Below are 24,910 nucleotides of genomic sequence, written 5' to 3'. Positions count from 1 at the left end.
TTTAATTTTTAAAATATTTTATTATATACACTTAACATAATTTTAAATATTTTTTGATAGACACGTTGCAACTTGTAGCTTGTTTTAAAAGTCTCTTGTGGCCATTTTTCTTTTCTATAAACTTAATATACACTAACTTTTCTATTATTTCATTCTTCTAGCCTATATTAGTCTCCTCATTCTTACTCTGTTAGTCCTTACCTCTTCATTTCACCATTTAAACACTGATATCTTTCTATGGAACAGGGATAGGGGAATGCCCAAAACTGTAAACTGTATTTTCTCTAGCCAGGACCCTAGGCTCCCTGCCTCCAAGCACAAGCAGGGCTCACAGTAGCTTCTCCTGCAGTCAACACTGGGACTTCTGTCAGTGTTGTGACTACAGTTGACTTCCCCTGAGCATAAATCCAAATGAAGACAACTCACCAGCAAAGCACATATAAAATAAGAAAAATTAGGAGGGAAAATTACAAAATAGAAAACACATACACTCGAAACACAGCAAAAAAGAGAGAGAGAGAGAGAGAGAGAGAGAGAGAGAGAGAGAGATAATAGTCCACTATGGTACCACCACAGATCTGGAAAAACACAGATGAGGGTAGCTAAAATGTCACAGAAAGACTACAGACTCCTACTTGCACAGAAGGTCAATGACCAAATCAGGACTCAAATAAGCAGATTTTAAAAATATAATTCAAAGCCTGAATAAGAACATGTAATCAACTGAAGAGATAAACTTGAAAGTTGCTAAAGTAAATAAAAGAATCACTAACTTAAAGAAAAATTTTAAAGCATGGAGGAAAAGTTTAACAAGGAAGTTGAGCTGCTGACAAAGAACTGAACAGAATTGTGGTCATGAAAGAATCAGCCAGGCAAATGAAATGCATAGCAGAAAGTGTCACCAACAGAAAAACAGACCTCAGAAATGGAGGACAAGGTCAAGACAATAACATGCAAACATATGAAAAGAAAAAAAAAAAAAAACGAATTAGCATGACCAAAGCTTCCAAGAAATCTACATATTCAGAAGACTGAACCTAAGACTCTATGGGTCATAAGGAGCTGAGGCACATGGCCTATCCAATATAATTATAGCAGATAATTTTCCAAATCTAGAGAAATAGACACTTAAATATACAAAGCAATTAGAACCCCAAACAGACCTGACTAGAAAAGACTCTACATGATACAACACAGTTCAGATATCAAAAATACAAAACAAAGAAACAATGCTAACAGCAGTAAAGGACAATACCAGCTAACACAGAGACAGAATATCAGAAGACAGTTCTGTCATCACCAACTCTAAAAGCCAAGGAAGTATGGAATGTTATATTCCAAACCCTAAAAGTAAGTAACTGTCAACCAAGATTGCTATAACCAGAAAAAAATAATCTTTTAAGATTAATGGATAAAGACATTCTAATACAAGCACAAGTCAAGTCAATTTATGACAATTTATCAGAGCTGCAAAAAAAAAAAAAAAATTTAACTGTCTAGCCCTAGTTGGCCTGGAATTCACTATGTAGACTAGGCTGGTCTTGAACTCCCACTTCTGGGATTAAAGGCATGCAGCAGCACACCAGGTTCTAGAAACTTAAAGGAATACCATACACAGAATAAGAAAGTCTCATACACAAGAACACAAGAAATAATGTACTTCATGAAAACAAAAGATGAACTGTCACAGGAGAACTTGGAATGAATCACTCATGACCAACACAGCATACATCTAACTACCAGGAGAGGAAGAGAAGAACTAACAATAAACTAGCCAACCAGAAAAGTAAACAACAGAATCCTGAATAACAGCAAACACTTCTCGTTTTTTAGTCTTCAATCTAAAGAGCTATAAAGCACCAATAAAAGACAGGCTAAACCAACTGGATTAGAAAACAAGATCTAAAGAGTTGTAGTCTAAAAGAAACTCACTTAACTAAGAAACATTAAAACTGAGAATCAATGGTTAGAAATCACTCTGCCAAGAAGATGGGGTCCATAGACAAGCTGAGACAACAATTCCTATATCTGATCAAGTAGACTTCAATCCATAACTAGTCAGAGGAGGTGAAAAGTGCCACTGCATGTTAATAAATGGAAAAAATCACTAGGAGGGTATAAGTGTTAAAATACTTATACATGAAATCTTGAAGACCAAAATTTCATAAACACTGTAAGACATAAAAGACCATACAGGTCCTTACAAGTAAAACCAGGAGACTTCAGTACTCTAGTCACTTCTAGATCCATCTTCCAAAATAAAATCAGTAAAGCAACTCCAGAGCTAAATTATACCATGGATAAATTAGACTTAACAGATATCTACAAAACATTGCACTCAGCTGACAGGGAATGCATATTCTTCTTAGTGGCACATGGGACCATCTCAAGAACTGCTCACACTATGAACTACAAAGAAACCCTTTACAAATACAAAACAACTGAAATAATTCCCTGTATCTTTTCAGATCATGGTAAAATAAAACTAGAAATCAATAGCAAAACAAAACTTTTCTTGTGTTGGTTTGGTTTTTCGAGACAGGGTTTCTCTGCAAAACAGTCTCTAGCCATCCTGGAATTTGCTTTGTAGACCAGGATGGCCTGGAACTCTCTGAGATCCACCTGCCTCTGCCTCCCAAGGGCTGGGACTAAAGGCATATGCCACCACTGCCCAGCAAAACAAACCTTTTCAAAGAACAATGGAGGCTAGGTGATGTATGCCTTTAGTCCAAGCTTTCAGAAGGCAAAGGTAAGTACATCTTTGTGAATTCTAAACCAGCCAAGGCTACATAATAGGACCAAATAAATAAATAAATAGATCCTCATTAAAGAAATCAAAGAAGAAATTATTTAATTCCTACAATCAACTGAAAATGAGACAACCTACCAGAACCTCTGGGATACAGATAAGGAAACTTTATAGCTGTAAATGAACTACCCACTTTTTTTTTTTTCTCCTCCTTAGCAGTTCAGGGACTGCCACCATCATAAATGACATAGTAATGGAAGTTCCTGATTCACCTTCTGTTTTGGGGGAAACAACTGAACACTGATGTCCTTTACTGAAGTCAACAGTACCAAAAACAGAAATTTGGAAAAAGACAAAGTATACAAAACCACACTAGATATTGTCTTTGTATTCAGACTGAGAACCCACTCGGTGGTAGCAAGTCTGGCTTTGGCATAATCTATGATTCTTTCCATTATGCAAAGAAGAATGAGCCTAAACACAGACTTGCAAGACGACATGGCCTTTGTGAAAAGACAAAGACCTCCAGTGAAAGGAACACAAGAACAGAATGAAGATCAGGGGGACTGCAAAGGCCAGTATTGGTACTGCCAACAGTGAGTGGAGATCAACACAGCAAAAAGAGTAGAGTGACTTTACCTGCTGTGACGTGAGGATTTCCGAGAGGACAAATAAACTAAAACCTTGGGCATGAAAAATAAAAGTAATCATAAAAAAAAAAAAAGACACAAAGTGGGAGACTCTCAGTAGGTGAAGTGCTTACCATACAAGCATGAGACCCACATAAGTGCTGGTCCACTATCCCTTGAAGTTTAAGTCTAGCCTAGACAACCAAAATTTGTAAAGAGCATTCTACCTTCCTCCTAGTTCTCATTCTTGTATCACTCTCTGAGGAAAGCCAAAGCTGACTTCCAGGCAAGCCCACCAACAGTTCCAAGTGGTAAAGAACTGAATTCTGCTAGCAACCTGTATGAACCAAGGCTGCTGGCCATGAGTCACCTTAGAGAAACTCTCCAACACCAGTTCACCTTTCAGAGGACTCTTGACTGCAACCTGAAGGAGACCCTTAGCTAGCAAAGCACCTCCTAAGTTCTTCACACAATAACTATCAAGTAATAAACAAGTAAGTCTTTCGTCTAGTAAGTCTTAGGGAACTTATAGGCAGTGAGATAAAACTGTAGAGATTCTATAGCTTTTGTGTTTACATTTTACTATAGTAGTTTCTGTCTGTGGAGTAGGTAGAAGTGTGAGCTCACTGCTTCCCATACCCATATCCAGATGACATTTTATTTCTCCCATTGGACTGGACTATGCAATGTTTGTGATCTATGTCTATTCTTTGGCCAAGACCACACAGTCCTATTACTATGGCATAAAGAAAATATTGGTTTCAGGAAAGAAAAGTTCTCTAGATGCTGTCCTTTTAAGTGATTTTACTTCTTGCTAGTCCTTTACATTTCAAAAACATTTATAGAATTAGTTTGTCTATTTCTTCAAACAAAATCTACTGAGATATTAATCAACATCTGACTGCTTCTACAGAACACTAAACAGAAACTCCATGGTAACAATAATGACATTTCTAAACCATCACTAGGTCACCTTTTATAGGTCATTTTTAAAATTTGTTTGCAATGCTTTATACTTTTCAGTGTCAAAAACATATTTTTAGGCTTACTTATAGGTATTTGGTATTTCAATGACACTGTAAATTGAAATAATTTACAAATCGTCCATTGCTACTACAGAAATATATATGCGTGTGTATTTTATATATTGACTATGAAATTCACTTACAAAATTGACTTTTATAGGTCCTATGAGATTTTTAATGTGTAGAATCATGTCATTTACAAATTAAAAAATTAGAGTAATTTTTAATGCTTCATTTTTTGTTTGTTTCTTTCTCTCTTGAAATCTCTATTAGTTTTGGTTTAGTTTGCATATATTCTTATGTAGCTCTGACTGGCCTACAGGTTGACATGTAGACCAGGCTGGCCTTAAATTCAGAGATTTGTGTGTGTCTGCCTCTGTCCCACTGCTCCTGGATTCTCTTGACCTCTTATATCTATGATGATGGAGATGCTTCTTGATTTACAATAGGCTGTACCTTTATGAATTGTCTAAATTGAAGATATAGTAAGTCAAAACACATTTAAAATGCAGATATGATGGCTCACATCTATAATCACAGCACTTAAAAACCTGAGGCAAGACTTCCACAAGTTCAAAAGCAGTCCGAGCTCCATAGTAAGCTCTAGGCCAACCTAGGATACAATATGAGACCCTGTTTCAAAATAAATAAAAATGTGGGCCAGGAAGATGGCTCAACAAGTAACGGCATATGCCACCAAGTATAATCAAACTTGAGTTTGATTCCCAGGAACACACATGGTAAAAGGAGAGAACTGACATCTGAAAAGTTGTATAAATATTATAAACCCAGAGACTGATATTGGAGTTCAAGATGAAGATCACAGAAGAAAAGCAGCAGAGCCACCCACAGAGCCCTTACGCCTGTCCTCAATGTGGCTGGAGACTAATTACCAGGATACTGTATGCCTTGGTCCTATTTTATATACCTCTCTAGTGCTGGGATTAAAAGCATAAACTCTGTTTCTATTTTAGACTGATTCACTCTCACGTAGCTCTGTATGGCCTTGAACTCAGAGATCCATCTGCCTCTGTCTCCTGAGTCCTGGAATTAAAGGTGTGTGCCACCACTGCCAGGCCTCTTATAGCTGTGACTAGCTCTGCATTCTCCAGGCAAGCTTTATTAGATTATAAACAATATATCACCACAGAAAGTTGCACTCTGACCTCACATATAAACAATATACAATGATAAAACACCTAATACTGGAACAAATCTTGTCTTATCATCCTACCAACACCTATTTCAGACTTCTGGTCCTCAAAACTGTAAGATAATTCATCTCTTGTTTAAGTCACCCCACTTTAAAGTGTTTTGTTAAGTGTTTTGTTACTTTAGCTTGGGCAAAATTAAACACATTTTCACAGGTATTTATGTTAGGGCTTTGGAAGATAGGGGACCACAGACTTCTTCACATGCAAGCTCAACTGCTACTAAGAAAGGAAAATAATACAAAAAAGAAAAAATCATAGTTAGAAGAATTATTATATGCTTAGAAACATCAGGTTCTTGTATAACTACAAAACAGTTAACACTCATAGTTGAAAAGTTGCCTGCCAACTGTCTAATAGGGAAGATGCAACTCCAACCATGTACTTACTTAAATATTTACACAAAACCTAACATTGATTTGTGTTTGTGAGTTTATTTAAAGTAAAAATAAAGCTGAGATGGTGACATGAGCATTTAATCCTAGCAGGGAGATCTCTATGAGTTCAAGGCCAGCCTGGTCTATATGTCAAGTTCAAGGACAGATAGGGCTACAAAGAGAGGACTCTGTCTCGGACAGACAGACAAACAGAAAGACAGACAGACAGACAGGTAGATAAAAGAGCTGAGCATGATAGCACACATACCAATAGTCATAGTTGCTTGACAACCTAATGCAGGATCCCAGAGTAACATAATAAGACCCCCCCCTTTCAAAATAATAAAAGTTCCCAGAATAAAAATGAAAGCTAATTTCATTAATTCACTTTGCCAGAAATATAAGGAATAAAAAAAGCATGTTGACAGCACATGGAAGTAAATTCAGGGAGACTGTTCTACAAGCAAGTGGCTTCTTAGTTCCTTTAATAAAGAAATGGCAAGGGGTCAGAGAGATGACTCAGAACAGGGTTGTAACCCCTTTGGTAAATCTCTGTCTCCAAAAATATTTATATTATGATTCATAACAGTAGCAAAATTATAGTTATGAAATAACAACAAAAACAGTTTTACAGTTTTATGGTTTGGGTCACCACCAGATGAGGAATTGTATTAAAGGGTCACAGCATTAGGAAAGTTGAGAATCACTCACTGCCTTAGAGGGTAAAGGTGCTGCCACTGAGCCTGGCAACCTGAGTTTGATCCTTGGGACCCACATGATGAGGTCAGGGAATAGACTCCTACACATTATCTTCTAACTTACACACACACACACACACACACACACGAATAAAAATATAAGCAAGTAAATAAATGTAATTTTTTTAAAGTTAGCATGTAGCAAAAATATGAGAAGACTGTTTTAAATAAAAGATATGTACGAGATGAACCAAATGTCATGTTTGGATTGTATTTGAATCAGTGAAAAGGGCAGTTTTGAGAATCAGGGGAAACTGCATGAACTCAGATAAGAAATAAATTACCATTACCCATATACACGTATTCAACACACTAAGCTTCCTGAACAACCTAGCTTAGCAACACCATGTACTGTGAGCACAGCTGTTTACTCTTATAATCACATGGCTGACTGGGAGCTGCTACTGCCCAGCATCACCAAAGAGTACCCTACCACATACTGTTAGCTCAGGGAAAGATCAAATTCAGGTGCAATTCTACTGAATGCTTATCATCCTTACACCATCATAAAGACAAAACCCTAGGTTGAATCATCATAAGTTAGAGCCCACCGGCAAGTGATTTTTAATATATATTTTGTATATATTATATGTACATATATATTCAAATATATATATATATATATCAAAAAACTTAAAACATGCTGTAACTACTTCTGCTTTATATAACCAATTATTCTTAGTAATGAAAAATGAGCAAGCCACCTAGCTTCCTCCCCCCCCCCTTCTTTTTTTTTTTTTTTTTTTTTTTTTTTTGAGGAGAGGATGGCATTTTGAGACAGGGTTTCCCTAAATAGTCCAGGCTGTCCTGGAGCTCGCTATGTAGACTAGGCTTGCTTTAAACTCAGAGGTCCACCTGCCTCCGCCTCCCAAGTGCTGCAACTAAAGGCATTCTTTACCACCTCCAGCTACCTAGCTTCTATTTTTTAACCTATTCAGTTACATTCAGCTCTCCCAATACTTTGCTTTGGCTTAAAAACCAAACAGTATGTCAATATCTCTAGAAATACAGAACACCACTTCTCTGACCTTACTCTTCTACAAGGCCCTGGTACCAGCCAGCTGTTCAATTACATTTGACCTTACAAACAAGATCTACATTAATCATGATGTTAGGTAATTTCACTCATTAACTCTGTCTCTTAATGTTTCTCATGAGGTTATAATAGAGAACCAACATCCAACTTCTGAATTTACTCTGGCCAATGAAAAGTGTCTGGAGCTCTTGAGCCAAACTATTACACTCCCCTACAGTGTACATCTCACAGAAAGAAATCATCAGTCTTGCTAATGGCTGTGAGTAAGCCTGCCAAAGATTCTATGCATGGTTTTTTGACCTATTCTCTTCCTCTAATAGGACAAATTTGCCCCAACTGTTTTCTTTTTATTTTGTTTTGCTTTTTAATACAGGGTCTTACTACATAGCTCTGGCTGTCTTAGAACCCGCAACCATACAGCATAGATATTTTCTAATAGAAAAGATCTGCTGGCAATTTCTTCATCATTGTTAGTCTGAAAGAAAATTGAGACTTTTTATTGATTGCAGGGCAACAGTTTTCAGTTTCTTTCAGTATTTCTTAAGAGACTTTACCACTCACTGTCTTGTGGATTATATACTCTGTAATCTTAGTGTCTGTCAGTTACAGCTATTACAACAACATATCACAGACTTGGTAGCTTGTAAACAGAAACTTATTTCCCCAAATTCCAAAGGCCAGTAATTTATATAATAAATAAATATATATATATATATTATACATATATATGTATACACACACACAATATGTATAAGTATTACTACTATAATAATACAGAAATATGGGCATGGGGCAGAGGAGGAATCTTTGTACCATCTTTACAATTTTTCAATAAACCCCAAACTATTACGAAACTAAAACTTAATGAAGGCACAAACAAAACCAAAAGTAAATGCTACAGCAGCACTCTGTTTTAACCACAGCTGCCAGGCTTCTGGTTTGCAGGAACGTTCTCTTTGCTTTGCAGTCCCAAACAATCTTCTCTGCAGCTCAGGTGCTTTCTGCCTGGCTCATTCCTCAGAATGAGGCTTCTGATGCTAGGTGAAAGGCTGGTCAATGAGAGGATTTTCTCCTGCCTTCACCCTGTCCACAGTCCTTATTGGTTAAATACAGGGAGGCTGAAGCAGCAGTATCACCCACTACTACAGAGTAAATTCCAGAGCTCCAGGCCAGCCTGGCTACAGAGTGGGCAATAGAGTGTCTATCTGAAAAGGCAGCAGAATGCTTTCCTCAAAGTGTCCGTGGCTCACTGCTGCAGGACATGATGTCTAACTACATCTAAAATGTCTTTCAGGGACCCTTTACCCCCCCATGCCTTATTTACTTCTTACTTCCTTCGACAGCCCTCAATTTTCATCTGAGATTCTGCTGTTTACCTGTGTCTTCCATTAAAGCTCAGGGTCCATGGGACAGGAATTTTATTTTTCTCACCAGTCACTATATCCTAAGATCTCTAAATTGGTTTTGAGCAAACATAATTACTTACAGATTACAGATTATTTTAGTTTGTTTTAAATAAATTAAAAAAAGAAAAGAAAAAAATAAAAACCAAAAAGCTTTCATGCGAGGCCAGAAGTTTAGAAAACTAAAAACAAAACAGACCTTGTGTAACACTTGTCACCTTCTTTGTGCAACATGACACATTTCACCATATCTTCTTTTCCAGCCAAGTCATTACTACTTCCTCATATCCTGCTATCAACTCCCATTCTGAGCAGAACTGTATACACTCCTCACAAGGATAGAGTTAGTAATTGCTCTCAGGGAAAATGGAGGATATTATTCCTTGCTAATTATCTGCTATGGAATAATCTTTTTGTACACTGTGAGGATGTGCCAAGGTGCCTTCTGATTGGTTTAATAAAATAACTGGCTGTCCTGTAGCTAGGCAGCAGGAGGTACAGTGGGACAACCAGACACAGAGGGAAGAAAGAAAGCAGAATCTCAGGAATCTCAAGCAGACGCAGCAAGAAACAAGGAGAATATGCTGTGTGGAAAGACGGTATTGCCAAGTAAATATAGGTTAATTTAAAGTATAAGAGCCAATAACCAGCCTGAGTTATCAACTAAGCATTTATAATTAATAAGTCTCTGAATGGTTATTTGGGAGCAGCTGCAATGACACAGAGAAATTCCACCTACAATTGTCACATAATTTTTTATAATGATTCTAGTGATTTCTGGAAACAAAACAGAATGTTGTTAACCCCGAGACAGAGTTTCTCTGCATTGCTTTGGAGGCTGTCCTGGAACTAGCTCTGTAGACCAGGCTGGCCTCGAACTCACAGAGATCAGCCTGCCTCTGCCTCCCAAGTGCTGGAACTAAAGGCAGGTGCCACCAGCACCTGGAGATATTTGGCTTTCATAAAGAGGACTGAAGAAGGAACAAAGGAACTAAGTAAAACGGAAGGATTCCAACATTAAGAAGAAGATGCAATAAAACCTTAGAATACCAAAGGCATTATCTTAAAACATTTCACTCTAATCAAATAAGAAGCTAAAATAAAAGTTAATTAGACTTTTAAAGAAACATAACAAACTAGGCATGAAGACTTACACCTGTAATTCCAATAAACAGAATGCCATTCCAGGCCAGTTTGGGCTATAAACTGAGGCCTGTGTTGGCTACATGGTAAGTTCACAGCCAAACTGAGCTATATACAGCAAAACCATGTCTTTAAAACAAACCAAAATGAAAAAATAGATAATGTAAACAATTGATACAAAGTTCTTTGGGTTGAGTGAACTAAGTGATATGAAACTGAGAATTACTTTTTAACAATTCCTGACAAGACACTTGACTCATTAAACTGTACAGCTATGAAAAAAGATGAAGATAAAAAAGGGTGGAATGTAGTACCTAAGGCTTTCCCAAAGTCATAAAGGCATAAAACCCGACTTGGGAGCTAACCCTGACCTCTGGAAACCATATCTAACAAAACTGCTATGCAAGACAGAAAATAACACAACTAATGAGTTTGAAGGGCAAAGGGGAGAAAGAAGTAACACTATTCTCATGATGTCAAAACTTGTCAAGTAAATGATACCAACAGCAGAAGTCTTGAGTTTCAGTCCCTTGACCCTTCTAATCTGTAAAGTGGGTATAATAATAGCCCCACTTTTGTGCAATTCTTACAGAGCCTGAACAAGATAATGGGGGCTAGAGAGATAGCTCAACCGGTAAAAGCAATTGCTGATCTCGCAAAGAACCTGGGCCCAGCTCCAAGCACCGACATGGTGGTCCACAACTGTAGTGGCCCCTACAGGCCACTGAACACACATGGTACACATATGTACTGGAGGTGAAACCTTCATGCACACACAATAAAAATAAATTAAGTAAAATCTAGGTATCTGTTTAAAAGCTAATGTACATATAGCACTTACTACAATGTTAAATATAATTATTATTAATAAAGTTAGTAACATTGTGTTTTTAAACAACTGCCATTAACAACATTTACCACAGTAACACTTATCTAGTATACTCAAAGATTCAAAGCTTGTATTCTTTTCATGTGTGCTTCTTTAAAAAAAAAAAAAAAAAGTACCTTGAACCAGGAGTGGTGGTGCACTTGGGAGGCAGAGGCAGGTGGATCCTGTGAGTTCAGGACCAGCCTGGTCTACAAATCGAGTTCCGTGACAGCCAGGGCTACACAGAGAAACCCTGCTGCAGGGAGTATCGAATGCCATGAGGCACATGACTGTAACACCAGCACTTGGCAGACAGGAGGATCAGAAATACAGGGTCATCCTTGACTATACATCAAGTTTGAGGACAGGCTGGGCTACATGAGACCTTGTCTCAAAAAAGTAAAGAAAAAATAGATAAACAACAACAAAAGAGAGACAGTCTGATGTTCCATATCGAAGATCCTAAAAGTTATTTATAAAGATACTTATCACACTGAAGAATGGTGTGTCTAAAGAACACTCACGTTTTATATTATACTTTTCAGTTGCCATAATCAATCATTCACTCTCACTAAACAAGTTAGTCATTAAAAAGGAAAACTTTGTACCAACTATACATTAACTCAGTAATGCTGAAGCAAGCACTGTACCATTCCAGCATAGGTAAAGTCCCCAGCTTATACATAGATTGTGTTCTCCAAGGAGATTTATAGTTCACACAAAATCTGAGAAATATTTTTTGAAATGATGAAGTAAAGATAAAGTCATGGAAGTAAACAAAGACCAATTAAGCCTATAAAGGACCTACTAAAAACACTTCTGGAAATGAAAGGAATAAACATAACAATTTAGATAATTTTCAACCACATGTTTTGTACGCTTCACAGAAAGAAAAAAAAGTGAGTATACAAATTTAAGATTGCAAATTGTAGCTGGGCAGTGGTGGCACACACCTTTAATCCCAGCACTCAGGAAGCAGAGGCAGGTAGATGTCTGTGAGGTTGAGACCAGCCTGCTCTACAGAGAGATAACAGAACAGCCAAGACTACACAAAGAAACCCTCTCTCAAAACACACACACACACACACACACACACACACACACACACACACACACACACACACACACACACACACACAAAGATTACAAATTGTATGGTAATTGTTTTATTTACCTTTGTATTGTTTTAAAACACAATGAGCAGCACAGTACTTGCCTTGTATGAGGAGCTTAAAATCACTGTTTAATGAATAATGAATGAGAATTCTGAGTCCTATTAGAACCAAGCTAATTCTTGGGAAAATACATGACCATTTCCACATGAGAGAACATCTTCTTTAATCTAAGCAGCAAGACCAGAACTAGAACACCAAGAACTGCAGAGTGTATGCAGGCCATCTCCGTAGAAAATATGTTTTAGTCAGATCACTTGCTATTTCTAAGTATGCATAAACCATTCTATTGAGATTTCATAATATAAAACTTAACTCCAAAATCTCCCTGATTTCTTTTCCTTTATCAAAACCAATGATCTATATTTTATCTGAGTCCATTCTTTATCTGCATTCATGCACAATTCCAATTAATACAGAAGAGTATCAATTGCAAACTAAACTACAGGCAAAACTAATGCCCCTGGCCCACAAAAGCTGGCAAGTAGCCTCAGCATGTAAGGGGCTTGCCACTAAGCCCAACAATGATCTGTATGACAGCCAATTCTGAAAGCTGCCCCAACACATGCACTGTCACACACATACAGATACATATGAAATGCTCCCCAAAAAAACCTTCCAAACCCTTACAACTCAATATTTACAAAAAGATCAAGAGTAAAATTCAGTGTTTCTCTAACTCAAATCCAACAACCCATATTTTGATTTTTATCTAAGTATACTAGACAAAGCTATGTGACACAAAGTCATTCAGGGACAACACAAATTATTTTAGGCATAAAAATAACTGCAAAACTTGCTGGGCAATAGTGATGAACACCTTTAATCCCAGCACTCAGGAGGCAGAGGCAGAGGCAGAAGGATCTCTGTGAGTTCAAGGCCAGCCTGGTTTACAGAGTGAGTTCCAGGACAGCCAGAGCTCCACAGAGAAATCCTGGGGGAGGGAGGGCTGAAAAAAATTACAAAAGAGTACCATTTAAAATTACACAATTTAGTAATTCCTTGCTTGTCACTCACAATGATACTGACCTTGGAGTTTAAATTTTAAGAAGGTGGTGGAGTTTGCCCAGCATGTGCACCACACTCAATCCCCAGTTTAAACACAAGAAAAAAAAAAACATCTTAGAAAAACTCAACTAAAAAGGAAGTCTCTTAGCCAGATGCAGTAGCACACACCTATTATCCTAGTAATTGAAAGGCTAAAGCAAAAGGATCATAAATTTGAGGCTAGCCTGAACTAAATACTGAGACCTTTAGTTTTGTTAAATTTATATTACTCTAAGGCAATGGTTCTAAATCTTTCTAATGTTGCAAGCCTTTAATACATTCCATGTTATAGAGACCCCCAAACCATAAAATTATTTTTGTTGCTACTTCATAACTATAATTTTGCTGTTATGAATCATAATGTAAATATTTGATATTTGGGATATCTGATATATGACCTCTGTAAAAGTCTACTTGACTCATCCCAAAGGGGTATCATTATTTTTATATATGGGAGACATATAGATATAGATATAGATATAGATATAGATATAGATATAGATATAGATATAGATATAGATATAGATATAATCAGCTGTTAGAGAGGGCCAGGCAAGAGGACTAAGAGGAATGGTAGTACCAAAGTTATTGACTTTGTTCCAATAATTACTGTTTAGCCATGTAATCAGTATGGCATATACACACATAGGAAGCACACAATGTATTGCATGTTTCTCCCAAGTAACCTATTGCATTTTTTAGGAATGTTCTTCTCAATATCATTTTCCTTTCATTTCCTAAACATTTAGAAGCTATATATTCAAGGGAGAATATAAGTGTTTAGCAACCAGACTGAAAACACATTCCATTTTGGTCCACTCAAAGTGTTTCAGAAAAATGATTTTCTGTCTGACTGATTTTTGTGCAGTATTGGTGTCATGGCTTATAGGCAAATTATGTAAGCTCTCTGTAAATACACACACACACACACACACACACACACACATATATATATATATATATATATATATATATAGAGAGAGAGAGAGAGAGAGGAAAGAGAGAGAGAGAAGGTATCTCTCTGTGGCTTAGACTAATGCCTTGAACTCCACATGTAGCCCAGGTTGGCCTCAACCTCAAGACCCTCCTGTCTCAGCCTCTCAAATGCTAGGGTTGAAGGTATACACCACAATGTCCAGTAACCATACTCTTTCAGTTAAGGATGGGATATGTTGTACAACTTAAACTTCCTATAGATTCCTACTATAATCATTTTGTTTTAAATGACTGATCATGCTCTGGTTACATTTGAAAAGTACTACCCATACCAATACACAAATACCAAACAAGTATCCCATGGAGCATTACCTTACATGCATGATTTTGAACATACAGCTAAGACCACTTTAGGATAGATACTTCACATGTTCTAGAGGATGACTCAAGCCTCTTTGAAGCTTCTGAAGACACACCAGGTTCTAAATAGCATCAGTAAAATTTCAAAAAGAACAGAAGTCAGCACCAAAGCTAGTTTAGCATTAATAGTAGGTGAGCTAATAAATAGGTCTGCAGTTACCCAGTCAGCTTTGGGTTTTGCTTGTTATGTAAGTTGAAAAACTGGAAGGAAAGTGGTTCTAACTCCCATACAACCTGCACTTATGACAACATCATTTTAAGAGAAGTGTAGTTGATGACAGCATAAAACTTAAAACTGAGAAAGTTCACACCGAGAACTGCTTAGCACAGTCCCTCCTTCCCACTGGTCTCATAATTCATTCATGTTACAAAATTGAGAGGATCTCCTTAGGGAAAGGGGAAGGGTAATTAAGACTTAGAACATTCAACATGCTTGACAACACATGGATTTTCTTAGTTCAGTCTTTTTTTTCCATTGAAAACATTTTTCTTTTTGAGACAGGGTCTCTCTGTAATCTTGGCTAGGCTAAAACTCAACATGTGAACTAAATTAGCCTTGAATGCAAGGAGACCTTTCTCCTGAGTATTGGGCTTGTGCTAACGTAACTGACCTAAATTTTTTTTAAAAACAACCCCCAATTTCCAACAGCTTCTCTTCTGCTTCTTTTTCAACTTTGTCTAAATTACATTTATTTACTTATTGTTTTGTGTGATGGGGGCACACACATGGAAGTCAAAGAACAGTATGCAGGAGTCAGTAACCCTCCCTCATTTTAAGGGTCCAGAGATCAAACCCAGGTTGTTAGTTAGGCTTGGTGGTAAACACTTTTACCTGCTGATCCATCTTTCTAGTCTGTTTTTAAAAATTATAGTACATTTTGTGCGTATTCGCTAGGGTTCAAATGCACTACAGTACTCATGGGGAGGTAAGAGAGTCAGTTCTGATCCCTAGGGATCATCAGATCAGCTTCCAGGCTCAGTCTTCTTTCCTTACTAAGCCAGCTTACTTAATTCATATAGCTACTCTTCAAGATATTCTTTTAGACAAAGAAATGTTTTAAGAACAAAGTAACTCTGCCAGGCATTGGTGGCACACGCCTTTAGTCCCAGCACTCAGGGATGCAGAGGCGGGAGGATCTCTGTGAGTTTGAGGTCAGCCTGGTCTACAAATCAAGTTCCAGGACAGCCAAGACTACACAGAGAAACCCTGTCTTAGAAAAAGAAATATATGAAGTAACTCTTCTGAGATTACAGAGCTAATAAAAAGGCATAACCAAGGTTCAAACTCAGACACAAACTACTAAGTGGCTGTCATTTTTTTATATTTTTGGCTGTGAGCCTAGCCTTTAACAGCTGAGTCATCTCTCTTCAAACCCAGCTGTCATTTTCTTAACTTACAAAAAACTAACTAAAAGTTTATGATAGCTATAATGCTAGAACAGAGAGGGCAGAGTGAAACAGCAATTTGGATTAAAAATTGTTTTAGGAGACTGGAGAGACAGATCAGCAGTTAAGAAGTATTTACAGGACCCAGCACTCTCCCAGCACCTTCCCCACACCCACACAGTATAACTCCACTTCCAGGAAATCTGATGCTCTTCTATCCTCTGCAGGCACTACACACACATAGTACATACATACATGCAGGCAGGCCAACACTCATGCACATAAAATAATAAATAAATCTTCTTGCTTTAGTATTAAAATTTCCTGGAAGTGCTCAATGTGGTACATACACATAATCCAAGCTTTTGGAAGATTATGGCAAAATGGGAGTTTGAGGTTAGCCCATGCTAAATAGCAAAATCTTGTCTCAAAAAAAAAAAAATGCTGGGACTACTGATATAGCTCAAAATGCTTACACAGCACGCACAGATCTGAGTTCAATCTCCAAGACTGCCTAAAGTGGGGACGGGAGAATCAGCAGTTAAAGGCCATCCATGATTACATAGAAAGTTCCAAGCCTGCCTAGAATACTCCCTGTCTCAAAAAAAAAAAAAACAAAAAAAAAAAAAAAAAAAAAAAAAAAAAAAAAACAAGCAAAACAACTTACTAAGAAGTTCATTCTGAACAAGAATACAAAATGGTTCAACTAGAAAAGGTAACAAGTAACTATAGCATTTAACAATACCAATGGAAAACCCATTAGAAAAAGTAGTCCTATAGCTTTTTGGAGTCCATTCTCTAAGGAGGGAATACCTTGCTCATCCTAGATACAGGAGGGCTTTGGTCCTTCTTCAAAGTGATATGGCAGACTGTGATTATTCCCCATGGTAGGCCTCACCCTCTCTGAGGACTAGATGGGGGGTAGTGTGCAGGGACAGTGGGTGGACAGCAGAATGGGAGGGGGAGGGATAAAGATTGTTTTTTAAAAAAAAATTTAAAAGAAAAAGTAGTTATAAAGTCTACCACAAATGTATGAAGATGCCATGATGAAACTCATGACTTTGAATGTTAACTTAAAAACCAAGTCCTAGCCCCAAACACTTATTTAAAGGACTGTAATCATGCCACCAGGCAATGATGGAGCACACCGTTAGTCCCATCACTTCAGAGGCAGAGGTAGGTGGATCTCTGTGAGTTTGAGGCCAGCCTGGTCTACAAAGCAAGTTCCAGGCAGGCTCCAAAGCAATGTAGAGAAACCCTGTCCCAAACCCCGCCCCCCCCAAAAAAGACCACAATCACAAGTGCAGATTGACTCAGGCAGCATTCTTGGGATCCATTCAGGGATGAGTCATCTCTGACTAAGTTTTGAAAAATAATGTCAACAACCAAATGAGTTTGAGAAACAGGATTTAGTATTGATGCTGTTTGTTCACTGTCTGTGAGCAGCAAGCTGGACTTAAGAAGCCTGTGGAACTGATCATCCAGTTATCCTGGGTTCAATTCCATCTCAGCTTAGGCATATGACCATAAGAAACAGGCTCTTAAAAGACTCTTAAGAGACTCTTAAAAGAGACTTGCTAAAATTATCGGTAATGCCATTCCCAAGCACCTTTATCAACCTGGTTGTAAATTGCTGATGGGAGTAGGACGGGGGAGAGATGCAGGAATATGTATACAATTTCCCAAACTTATTCGATAATGGAGTCTTTTCCACAGGACAACCCTCAAGAAGACTAGTTAATGTCTTTAAAAATAAACAAGAACTTAAAAGGTTGATAGCAGAGGACTGTCCCAAGTTCTAGGGCAACTTGGGCTAGGAAACTTAGGCCACGCCTGGGTACTATTATGCAGCAATTTCCTTTAAACTGAAACACTGCATCATGGAAGGAGCTCTTAAAAATCAGGAAGTCATGGTACACGCCTTTAATCAATCCCATTTAGGAAGCAGAAGCCGGCAAACTCAAAGTGAGTTTAAGGCCAGTCTGGTCTTCGAAGTGAGTTCCAGGGCAGCCAGTGCTACATAGTGAGACTCTGTCTCAAAGAAAAAGAAAAAAAAAAAAAAAAAAAAAACCAGGAAGTAAAGAAAGTTATAAGATTCAGGATCAGGAAGTAGACAATTTACACTCCCAGGAAATACCTAAAATTTCAAGATTCATAAGACTCCTCCTCGGGGCTATACAGGCATTAACAACTGCTGGGGAGAAGAGAAGATGAGCTATTAAACTGCCTCAAGTTGTACAGGGATTCAGCTTTCAAGATTCATCACTCATACTGGGGTGGGAGGAGACTTTTCAGTGATGCATCTGCCTTTGAACTATCTACAGTCCTGTAAACGTTCACAATAAACTCTTCAGTTCATCTTGCTAATATATTGTTGGTGATTAGTAGATATTTATTCATTTCTCCCCAGGAAAATGATATAATACCTACAGGATAAAAAAATCACTCAAAAAAAAAAAAAAATCCTAGCACAACAACCAAAAAGAACTCTGAAAAAAATATAAAATGCCATCACTAAGATGTCTAAAAAGGAAATTAATTAAAGAATGTGTGGGATGGGGAAGAATGTGATCAAAATATATTGCACTTAAAACAACTAAAGAAAAAAGTCTTAATATAAAAGACCCGCAGAGCATGGACCTTCACACTCCCACTCAGGAAAGGCGACACCCCAAATCACTCATGAGAAGCGCTCTTGATGTAAAAGCATGAGGTCTTTTATATTCCAAGTGCACTGGGGTCCACAGTCATATGCCACGCAGGGGTACAGGTCTGAGGACCCTGAGTACAGATTGAGACAGCTTTTATAGGGTTACAACAAAGCCCGCACATTGTAAACCAATCATCTCATAGCATCCAGAGCCCTCGCAGTGCGGACCAATCAATTTAAACCATCCTAGCCCGCACTTTATAGACCAATTAGTTTTCTATAGCCCCAAGATCTGCATTTGTGCAGGCTCCTAGGTGGGGTAACAAATGGCAGTTAGGTCACTGGGAAGGGGGTTTCACAAGCAGTTTACAAAGTCAGTTAAGTGTCAAGGAGTATCCGGCTGAGGACATGGTCTGGAATTTAAGGTATTTAGCATTTTTAAACTTCTAGCTTCCTGGGGTCATTGGAGAGTTAGGCTGTATTTTTCCATCCTTACAGTGTGGGATGGGGGAGAATATGATCAGAATATATTGCACTTAAAACAACTGAAGAAAAAAAGTCTTAATATAAATTTAGGGAAAAGTACAGAAGGAATAAAATGCTGACATGATACGGGTGGATTTTGTTACACTAAAACTATAAAACTGTAAATAAACAGCCAGCATGCTCTAGCAAAAAATAAATAAAAGAACCAAATTTTATTCCCTCAAAGTGTCTTCATCTCTTATCTACTACTATCTTTAGTCTAAAAGTTTTAACAGATGACAAAAGAAATATGAGGCAAACTAGGCTAGTAGTTGGAAAGAAAAAAGGTGTGAGTTCTTTCCAATATCATTTATTATTTTGGAGAAGACAGAGATGATTAAACACATTATAAGCCATATTTCTTGCTAGCAGAATTATTCCTGATTTGTAGAGCAGAGTCATTTATGTTAGTATCTCCTAGAACCTAAAAAAGATACCATGCTCTCTGTTTTAAGTGGTTCATGATCTCACTGAACCTGAAGCATAGTTTAAACATGCCAAAGTTAATGAAGTAAAGGATCTCAGGAGACACAAACTTGGAGATTGATTTAGCAACTTTATGAACTGATACATTTTCTAGTTTTCTTAAGTACTACCATTGCATTGCTAAATGGATACAATGTGTGCACCACATCATCTTCTAAATAGTTGCTTGTGGCCATAAACAAGTGCTACTGTCTGCTTTGGTCACAGTTTTGTGTTTGTCCACCCTCCCCCAAGTGGGCAGCCATTACTGCAAAAGCTCCTAACTGATCAAACTTCTGAGAATAGGTGACTGTTGGATGCTCTGCCCTAAATGGGATAATATCACCCACTCCAAAGTTCAGGGACATCACGAAAGAGCAAACACACACACACACACACACATACACACATACACACACACAAAAAAAAAAAAGAGCAGCTGGAGAGATGGCTCACAGTTAAGTGTACCAGAAGACCCAAATTTAATTTCCAGCACCCACAGGGTGGTTTACAACCATGTATAACTCCAGTCCCAGGGGATCTGGCATGCTCTTCTGGCTTCCACCAGGGATTGCATGTATGTTATACTAAGACACATATGCACACAAAACACCCATACACATAAAATAAAAACAAGGTTTAAAAAAAATCTTTTTTTCAAAGACATAGAGGATGAGGTGTTGTGAAATGCTATCTTTTAAGCATGACATGCTCTTAAAATCACAGCAGCTGTGATTACTTGCACAAGAATAGGTATATCCGCATCCCATTATGGAGAGGAGACGTGCTCATAAGCTCCATCCTTCTCTGAGGAGTTATAAGCAATTATGATTGCTAGAGAGGGAAAACATTTCCTTCAATGTTGGAGCCACTGGTAAGTTACCTATGCTCCCAACCTGTACTCATGAAAGCAACCACAATTAAACTCAGTGGGTCAAAGATACACACAAAGAGAGACAGACAGAGAAAAACAGACACAAAGGACAAGGGGAACTGGTTTGGGAAGAAGGGAGGGGGGTAAGTAGTAGGAGGAAGACAACAAAGTATAATGGTTGGTGAATATGATCAAAATACATTATATAGACATTATGTGTGAAAATATCATAATGAGAAAAAAAAGACGCTGAGATACAGGAATGAAGAGCATCCAGACTTTCAACACAGAGATGAGACAGTACTCAGACAGTAATTCACAGCATCAGTAAGAAACTAGAGTGCTTGGGAACTGACTGGGAAATTCAGACTTCGTTTCCCTGCAGGAGACAAGAGGTTGTTTAAAAGAGACAAACGTAGACAAGCATGTTTCTGAGCCATTTTTAAAGGTCAATTATTTTATCAGTAATTATGTTACTGCATACTTACAGAGTACAGTGTGATATTTTGATCTGCATATACATTATAAAACATTTAATAAAGATAACACATCTATCCCCAAAAATTAGGTGATGAATATGCTGCATTTCTTCAGGCTACACTGGAACTTATCTGACCTAAACACTACTTACTGGGCTCGCATCAAAGCTACATTAAGGCGTGGGGATGTGACTCTGCTGGTCTCATCCCTGCTCAGCACACATGAAGTCCTGGACTCTATCCTCAGTACCACATTTTAAAAAACATGTGTAATGGTACCTGTAATCCTAGCATTGGGGAAGGAGAGGCAGGAAGATCAGAAGTTCAAGGTCAGCCTGAGTTACCAGAGACCTTATCTCTATGAAGGGGGGTGTAATGTAGGAAGAGGAGTGGCTACATGGTTCAGGGTTAAAGCACTTGGCATGCAAATCTGACAACCTGAGTTCAATCCCTGGACCCCAGAGCGGAAGGAAAAGGTGAGCTCGCCTCTGACCTCCATAGGCACACCATGGCTTGTGCATTACCACACATGCATACACACACACAAATATTAAAAATAAAGTAGACCATAAAATGTGAGAGCCCCACCCAGCTATTCCTACTGGAACTCAGTGTCTTTTTCAGGATTTTTTTTTTTTCTGAGACAGGGTTTCTCTGAGGCTTTGGAGGCTGTACTGAAACTAGCTCTTGTAGACCAGGCTGGTCTCAAACTCTCAGAGATCCACCTGCCTCAGCCTCCCGAGTGCTGGGATTAAAGGCATGCACCACCAAAGCCCAGCTTCTTTACTAGGCTTTTTCAAGACCTGCAGATTCTCCGTTTTCTCACTCTAACTAGGACTGAGGGTTATCTCTACTCACACACTCACAGAGACGAGAGTGCTGAAGCCAAAAAGCCAAATAAAGCAGCTCCACCTGCTTCCATGCAAGCCTTCTAGTCACTCATAGCTGAGCTTTGCCAAGAATAAAACAACTTTCCAGTGGGGCACATGAAGCAAAAGCAAAGGATGCTAAACATTAGAGAGCACAACTGGAAACATTATATAGTTTTCATATAGTCAGGGTCTCAGTCTGCCAGCAGAATCACTTATTCCCACAACACTGACACTTTGACATCTGAGATGACGGTGTTCTTCACCCGTTTACAACCCTCCCACTCTAACTCCCAACAATCAGTTCCTGTCTAGTTCCTATTCTATACACACTGCTCAACTATAAACAAGTATTCTGAAACCCAAACTGACTGAACCGAGTCCAAGTGCAAGCCACTCTCCATTCAACTATGCAGCCCACAGAAATGATTATTTGTTCACCATCCATTGGTTACCATCAAACAAAAACCTTCCTGGGGCTTATGTCATCTGTTTTTTACCTTAGTGTGTGTGTTTTTCTTAACCACTGACCTGCTCACTCTATTCATGACTTTGCAAACTGGTTCAGAGTTCCTGCACTTGCTGGCTCTGCCCCTGACTCTCAACAACCTAGTTTTACAGTCCCTTTATCTCAATGCTAAGAACCTTCACTTTGAAATCCATTCAATAGCCAGATCCAACATTCTGTTGTAACAGCAACTGTACTCCAACTCTTGCACTACAACACCCAATCTTAACCTCTCAGCAGCAGGTTTTCTGCTGGTTTTATTTACTCTCTATCAGTCTAATCCCAAAGCCCATCACTTAAAAAGTTTATTACTATAACCTACTGCCACATTAGGACACAGAATCCATACCAAGACCAGGTGAATTGTTTAACTTGCATGCCCAGATAAGAATAACTCTCATAACTACCACACATACAGAACAGTGGGAAATGCAGTGTCCCACTTCTAGATACTCCCATTCTATGTGCCTGCACTTTGTCTCCCATGGCCTTCGCAAAACTCCCCCTTTCTTCCCAATGTCTTAATCACACCCTGTCCTTTCCTGTAATTTCTGCTGCTATCATTCCAAACTTGGCTGGGGGGGAAAAAACTCATTAAAAAGGCTGAGGATGTAGCTTAGTACTGGAGTACTTGCCTAGAAGGCCCAAGGCCCCAGGTTCCATCCCCAATAGCTCCCCCTCCAAAAAAAACCACTTAGAAGGTTCTTCAATAATTTCTTATCTTCCACTACCATCTCAGACCACTTCTTTCTATTCAGCCTTTAGGATCAGATACTCCCGGGACCATTCTATTTGCTCTGTCACCTTATTTACATTACATCCCTAAGTAAGGCTATTTAGTCTCTAAGAAAGGACTTTGATAGGTAAACATTATCCCCCTGCTGTCTCAAAATCCTAAAGCAGACTTGCTTCTTTAGTTTCTATGTGGCCTCATGCTCTCCAAAATGGCCCTTCCAAGCTTCCCTCAGATACATCTCATCTGTCCAATCTGCATACATCTGTACAGCATCTCCATTACAATAATCCCTCCCTCTCAAATTGTCGTTTTTAGAAGCACACATTGCTAGTGTCTACCATTTTCAAAGCAAACCTCCCTTTTACCTATCACCTGTAAACTGTAAACTGCCTACCCTTAGGGTTTGTTTTTTTTTTTTGTTGTTGTTTGTTTGTTTTTTATTTTCTAATTAAATCTCTCAAAAACTGTTTTGGAACAATGTCTACTTCCTGAAACTTGACTTCAGTCCTCATCATTGCACTAAAAACACTTACCACTGGCGTCATTGTTTCTCCTATGGGCTAAAAATGGCTAAAATGTGGTGGTCAAATCCAGGACCTGGCCCAGCACAAACAAAGCAGTGAACACCTTACCATTGAGCTTTATCCCCAGCCCAGTACACTTTCATCTACACACACACACACACACACACACACACACACACACACACACACACACAGCTGGAGCTAGAGCTAGAGGCAGCTGTGAGCCACCTGATCGCATAGGTGCTGGGGACTGAATTTGGATCCTCTAGCAGAAATCACTCCCTGCATGCCATTCTGCAGCCCCCCAATGCACTCTGACAGAAATGACCAAATACACCATCCAAATCTGTGATGTAGGATGTGTCATGACTGCACCCTGGGAACTATCCTGTTTCTACACTGGACCCCTAAGTTTTCTTTTCATCCTTTTAAATATCATTTGTATTTATAGCTCAGGTCCAGACCATCCTGAACTCATTTCATTGACACTATTCCCCCATTTAGCAACTTCATGTGGTTACTTTAGCAAACATCTCAACTTCAAAACGTCCCACATTACCATTTACCTTCAAAGGGGTGGCACCATGAAAGCCTGTAACAACCAATGATAGCACCTGTGTTGCCGATTCTCTTCAATCCAGTCTCTATCTCCATGAAGCAATAAAGAGAGCTTCAAAAATAGAAACTGCATCACACAATCACTAGCTTTGTTTGATGTGGTTTTAGTTTGGGTGTTTTGATACAGGGTCTTGCTATGTAGCCCAGGCTGGCCTTGAAGTCACAACAGCTCTGCCACTGTTTCCCCAGTGCTAGAATTATAGATAGCTACATCTGGAAATACCACTCATTATTTAAAACTGTTAAATTAATATGCTTCACGCTTGGTGTGGAAGTATTTATTTATTTTGAGGTGCTAGAGATCAAACCCAGGGTCTTAGCAATGCTAAGTAAGCATGCAAGCACTACTGTTGTGGAATATTTATTTAAGATGTATTACATGTGTTTATGCTGTGGAGCATTTGTTTAATGATGCAAAGATGTGTTGCATTCTTTTATGTTGCATTTGTTTAACTCTGTGAAGCTGTGCTACTGTGCCTGTCTAAATACCTGATTGGTCTAA

At 38.5% G+C, this 24,910-nt stretch overlaps 1 protein-coding gene across 1 annotated transcript in view; it reads right to left on the bottom strand.

The window, feature by feature from the left end:
* Positions 1-24,910, bottom strand: part of Shld2 (shieldin complex subunit 2) — an 88,902-nt gene that overhangs the window by 45,333 nt on the left and 18,659 nt on the right. The gene's annotated exons all lie outside the window — the stretch shown is intronic.

This window comes from Phodopus roborovskii, unplaced genomic scaffold (genome assembly GCF_943737965.1).
Source record: "Phodopus roborovskii unplaced genomic scaffold, PHOROB, whole genome shotgun sequence".
Taxonomy (NCBI): Eukaryota; Metazoa; Chordata; class Mammalia; order Rodentia; family Cricetidae; genus Phodopus; species Phodopus roborovskii.
This window is presented reverse-complemented; position numbering and strand designations above follow the sequence as displayed.